At 36.9% G+C, this 6357-nt stretch overlaps 1 pseudogene; it reads right to left on the bottom strand.

Annotated features, from left to right (window-relative positions):
* Positions 1-790: 790 nt before the first annotated feature.
* Positions 791-4544, bottom strand: LOC109569073 (olfactory receptor 5D13-like; annotated as a pseudogene).
* Positions 4545-6357: the final 1813 nt, after the last annotated feature.

The raw sequence follows: 6357 nt of genomic DNA, 5'->3' as shown, positions 1-6357 counted from the left end.
AATGTTTCTTTTTTCATGCATAAATAGCTAATGCTTTACTGAAATCTGTACACTAAATCATAATTTGTTGGTTGTTATACTATCATGGGAGAACTGGTTTAAAGATACTGTAACTTAAATTGAATCGAAAATTACCTAAGTAAAATTTCTAGTAAAAGAGATAGATAAATACATTTTAAAATGTACAACCACAATGATGTACATGGAAAAACTTAAGTGATAGGTATACACTATATCTCCAACATTTGTATCATTTTCTTGCACTAGCACATAGAGAATAATTTATATCTGGTTATATTAGCAATTATATTTAAACTATACCATATTATGAACTATTTAAGTTAGATATATTTCAAATTTGTCTTTGTTTGCCTGGGAATCTTCCAAAGCCAAAGTGTTTCTTACGGAATTAATAAAGTCTTAAGATACTTAGAGTTTTATGCTGAGCAGCTCTCAATGTACTACTTTTACATTAAGATGTAAACTTCCTTACTGTAGGCTATAACTCTTCAGATCCTTTTAAAAGTCCTGCAGTTCACATGACTTGAATTAAACTGAAATTTAACCAGGACAAATACAAAGTCAGATATTATACACAGAAAAAATTACAATTCAATGTTTGTATCAAACTTTTAGTTGAAGTAGTCTTTTATTTCTATTTTTATTTGTAATTTTAAAGTTACTTTAATAAAATAAAAGAGTGAACAGAAATTGGCCTGTCAATTGCAAGGTTAAAATAGGTTCATGATTCTATTTGCTATTGAGAAACTCTTACTCTCAAAAAATCTTTCTAGCTTTGCATTTTATCACAGAACAATTTAATGTTGATTAATTTCTTCACTGACTTTTTCACATCTTTGTTCCTGAGGCTGTAGATCACTGGGTTCAGCATGGGGATGACCACTGTGTAAAAGACAGAGGCCACCTTGACCATGAGCGATGAACTTCTGGAGTTAGGAACACAATAGAGAAAAAGGATGGAGAAGGCAATGGCACCCCACTCCAGTACTCTTGCCTGGAAAATCTCATGGACGGAGGAGCCTGGTGGGCTGCAGTCCATGGGGTCGCTAAGAGTTGGACACGACTGAGCGACTTCACTTTCACTTTTCACTTTCATGTATTGGAGAAGGAATTGGCAACTCACTCCAGTGTTCTTGCCTGGAGAATCCCAGGGACGGCGGAGCCTGGTGGGCTGCATAGTCCAGTCTATGGGGTCGCATAGAGTCGGACACGACTGAAGCGACTTAGCAGCAGCAGCAGCAGAGGAAAAGGATGGTCCCGTGGAAGATGGTAATGGTGGTCAGGTGGGAGGCACAGGTGGAGAAGACTTTGTGGCAGCCCCCAGTCGAAAGCGTCCTTAAGACAGTGATAAAAATGAAAACATAGGAGGTGCAAATAATCAGCAGGCTGCTTACTTCATTGAATGTGGCAGAGACTAAAATGATCTCCTGGTTAATGTAGGGTCAGAGCAGGAAACAGCAACAATGGCTGCGTGCTCACAGACAAAGTTATTTATGAACTTAGTCCCACAAAAGGATAACGTTGATAAAACGTATGTGTATATTAAGGAACAGGCTATACTCCAAAAGTATAATGCAGACAACCACAAGGAACAAAGCTTCTGGGACATCACAACAGCATAGAGAAGAGGGTTACAAACGGCCATGAATCGGTCATATGCCATCACTGCCAACAGGAATGTCTCTGTCACCACAAATATGCAGACAAAGAATTGTATGAGGCATCCTGTGAAGGAGATGGTTCTGTCTTCCACAACCAAGTTTTCTAGTAGCATGGGTGTAACTACTGTCGAGTAACAGGAATCAACGAAGGATAAGTGGCTGAGAAAGAAGTACCTGGGCGTGTGGAGCCTGGAACTGGACTTCATGATCAGGATCATGCCCAGGTTCCCCAGCAGAGTGACTGTGTAGATGGTCAGGAAGACCAGGAACTGGGGCAGCTGGAGCTGAGGATATTCTGAGAAGCCCAAGAGAATGAAAGTGACCTTAGCACTCTGGTTTGCTTGGTTCCTGTGGACAAAGTATCAGTGTTGATCCAGAAGAGTAAAAACTAAACTTTGAAATAGGGAGAGAATAGAAAATGTGTTGCGAAGCTCACTGGGTCTCTGTTTACAGTGTTTCTATGCTAATGTTCACTTGTATGTCAATTATACAGCCAATAATAATTTTCATTGTGTATGATCTTCAGAAACAAAGAACTAAAACAGATTGTCTTGCTTTATTTCAAATAATAAAACTCATTATTATCAGCTGCTTTCAGGAGACATTGTCTTTGCGTGACTCTGAGCTGTGTGAAAACACCTAATATATACAATCCAATTACATGTATTGGAGAAAAACATGTCTTTAGGTTCCACAGTTTCTTACCTGCCTCACCTCCTGAGCTATGAGACAATTAACTTATATGCTAATTTGTATAATGGTAACATCTCTGCAAAACAGTTAATATAATATTTTCTTGGTTGTTGTATCTCCTTTCAATTCCTTTCTTATTCCTAGTTATTCCAAATTCTCAACCCATTCTGGAGCTATGCTATAAGACATACTAAACTCTTTCACTTATCTTGAATTAATTTTGAAAATGTTTAAATGTATTCTTCATAGCCAATTGTATTATTCATCAGAAGTTTCAAAACAAAATATGAGCTATGCTTCCTGTGGTAATAGCTGAAACAATATTGAACAGAAAACTCATTTTTTTCCATTGTAGCAGATTATGGAGTTTGGGTGACAAAAATAAGAACTGTGAAAGTACTGGAGAAAGCATATAGGCTTCAGAATGGATCAAATATATACTCTGCCATTTTGAATTAAGTTTTTAGTTCTTCCAAAGAAAAGTGGCTGGAAAACACCTATTTCAAATGGAACACCAGAATATTTCTTGATTATTACTGATCACAATAATCAGTAACTTTTCCTCTATAGTAAGATAAGAATAGTAACATAAATTTTAAATCACTAGATTGGAACTAGATACTTCAATAATGAATTCAAATATTGTAAGACATGGTAGAACAGATATTTACCTTTTTATATATCAGAATTATGAATAATTGTTATGATTTCAAACACCTGATATGTTTGTGAAAACAAGCATGGACATCTATCAACTGGTGGACACACTGGGGAAGACAATGCAGAAATCCCTTCTTCTGGAAGCCACACAATAGAAACACTGTAGAATTTCATTAGAACACTTGGTTTAAGATGCACCTTTCCTTATTTTCCTCTAGGTTTTCTCACCACACTATAGCTTTCTCTGATTCCCACCTGATGAACTTGTAAGAAAGATACCTTCCAAGGACCATGTCCACAACAGACCCTCTGTAACAAGACTTTGTAAGGTCTCAGCACTGCAAAGATTGATTATGACTATTATTCCAGCCACATTCCTTCAATTTAAAATGCTCTGTGCAAGATTATGGGAATAATTTTCCATGATTGTTTAATATAACAGTGACTTTAAGATTATAAATAAATGTTAATAGCAAATGTATAACATTAACATTATTCAGTATGACTTTTCCAAAAACTGCTTGGATCTATAAGTTCAACCTCATTATCACTTAATACATCCTTCTTAGTAAAGGTGGATTTATCAACCTCTGTTATATAGTACATGCCTATTTCTTTATAATTTATTTCCCCATTTTATTCTTTCTTATGATGTTTGCTTTAGTTTGCCACCTTCTTTTATAGACATGACTCATTGTTTCATCCCCTCTGTATACAGACAAACTTGCGTATTTATCACTCACAATTACTGTAGGTTATGAGCGCCGAAGAATTGATGCTTTTGAACTGTGGTGTTGGAGAAGACTCTTGAGAGTCCCTTGGACTGCAAGGAGATCCAACCAGTCCATTCTGAAGGAGATCGGCCCTGGGATTTCTTTGGAAGGAATGATGTTAAAGCTGAAACTCCAGTACTTTGGCCACCTCATGTGAAGAGTTGACTCGTTGGAAAAGACTCTGGTGCTGGGAGGGATTGGGGCAAGAGGAGAAGGGGATGACAGAGGATGAGATGGCTGGATGGCATCACTGACTCGATGGACGTGAGTCTCAGTGAACTCTGGGAGTTGGTGATGGACAGGGAGGCCTGGCATGCTGCGATTCATGGGGTTGCAAAGAGTCGGACACGACTGAGCGACTGATCTGATCTTATCTGATATCCCTATTATTTATAAATATGGCTGTTACTGCCACTTTATTTCTAGAAAATTACAGGAAAATCTTGAAGACAAGGCCCACTTTGTGGGCCTTCTTTTGCCAAAAGAAGAATTCTCCATTTCTGACTTTATGGTTGATACCCAATGAGAAAACTAGGATATAAATTATTTGAAAGAAAGAATTGGAATATAACTCCATAAACCTTCTCAGCCAAAACGTGGTTCTTTGTGCACACCTTGTTCTACACATGTGTCTGTCTCCTACAAAGATTACTGGATCTTTGTATTTTCTTTTTTAAGTAAAACAAAAGAGACATGAGTCAACTCACCTAAATACAGAAGAACTTGAATGAGTCATTTAGTGAAGAACTCTTTGCTAAGATTAATGAACTCCGGCAATGCTGCTGCTTAGGACTTAATAGAAACACACCGGAAAAGGGTAGTAAAAGTGCCCAGTATTTTTCATTAATTATTTCATACTTTATGATTTTCCAACCTGTTAAGAAAACTCAGAGATACCAAAGATAAGATCAAGCCTGAAAAGTAAATCCTGGCACCAAACTTTATCACAAATATATGCCATCATGACCTTAGGCATGTGAAAACTAGAGAATATAACTGAGGTACTGCCTTGATGACTGCAATTCAACTAATTACATTTTAACTCTGAACTCTGTCCCAGGTGGTATATTGATTGTATATTATTTCCCTAAAGCCTTAGGGCATTTGTATTATCAACTTTACTCATTTAATCTTAAAAAATAAAAAAACACCATTAAAAAAATCTATGTGGATATAAAATACATAAATCCACAAGGGGAAATTATACACGAATAGATTTATCTTTTATTAATCCATATTTAATTTTTAAATTTTCTTATGAAGGTATATATATATATATTCTTATGTTTCTAAACATATGGCTGCTAAATTATAATTATACTGTTTATACTTTACAATATTTACCATTTATACTTTACAAAATTTGTACTATAAACTTTATTTTATATTTACACTATTGATTCTATTGATAGAAAACAGATTCCATTGGCTTTTCAAATATAGAATGTTCTCAGATGTTTATTACTGAATCTAAAAAGAAATTTTGGATGATATGTTTTCTAAAAACATCTGTTTATGAAAAGGATGATATTTTCACTAATTTTGGTAACTACCCAACTTGGCTTTAAGGACACAGGTTAAAAATAATAACTTGATGCAGAAGGAGCTGAAGTGCAAGCAGTGAAAGATTTTACTTTCTTAGGCTCCAAAATCATTGCTTTATGGTGACTGCACCCATGAAATAACAATGCACTTGCTCCATGGGAGGAAAGTTATGACAAAACTAGGCAGCACATTCAAAACCAGAAACATCACTTTGCCAACAAAAGTCCGTATAGTCAAAACCATGGTGTTTCCAGTAGTCAGGTATGGATGTGAGAGCTGGACCATAAAGAAGACAAAGTGCCGAAGAATTGTTCTTTCAAATTGTGGTGCTGGGGAAGACTCCTGAGAGTCCTTCGGACAGCAAGATCCAACCAGTCAATCCTGAAGGAAATCAACCCTGAATATTCACTGGAAGGACTGATGCTGAAGCTGAAGGTCCAGTGCTCTGGCCGCCTGACATGAAGAGCTGACTCACTGGAAAAGACCCTGATGCTGGGTAAGACTGAAGGCTAGTGGAGAGGAGGGCAGCAGAGGATGAGATGGTCAGATGGCATCACCAACTCAATGGACATGAGTGTGAGCAAACTCCAGGAGTCGGTGAAGGGCAGGGAAGCCTGGTGTGCTGCAGTCCATGGGGTGGCAAAGACTTGGACACGACTTAGTGACTGAACAACAGTAACAACAAGCTTATTTCTCACTAGTGGAAGATTCAAAATACATTTGACTGGGTAGCTGTGCCCTATACGGGCTCTGATTTCTCCCAACTTGTACCTCACCATCATCATGGTGCTTCTGAGGTTATGATTCTCTTAATATTCATTTGAGAAAGAATAGATTCTTCTTCAAATAAATGATGCCAGGACAATTGGGCATTCACAAGTAAAATTACAGGATTGGACACGTGCCTCATATTATATACAACAGTTAACTCAGAAAGTGAACAAGGACCTGAATTTTCATAATAAACTATAAAACTCTTACGAGAAAAACACAGGCCTTACATT

This window comes from Bos indicus, chromosome 20, assembly GCF_029378745.1.
Source record: "Bos indicus isolate NIAB-ARS_2022 breed Sahiwal x Tharparkar chromosome 20, NIAB-ARS_B.indTharparkar_mat_pri_1.0, whole genome shotgun sequence".
In the NCBI taxonomy this organism is placed as follows: Eukaryota; Metazoa; Chordata; class Mammalia; order Artiodactyla; family Bovidae; genus Bos; species Bos indicus.
Note: the sequence above shows the minus strand (reverse complement) of the source record. Positions and strands in the feature narration are given on the sequence as shown.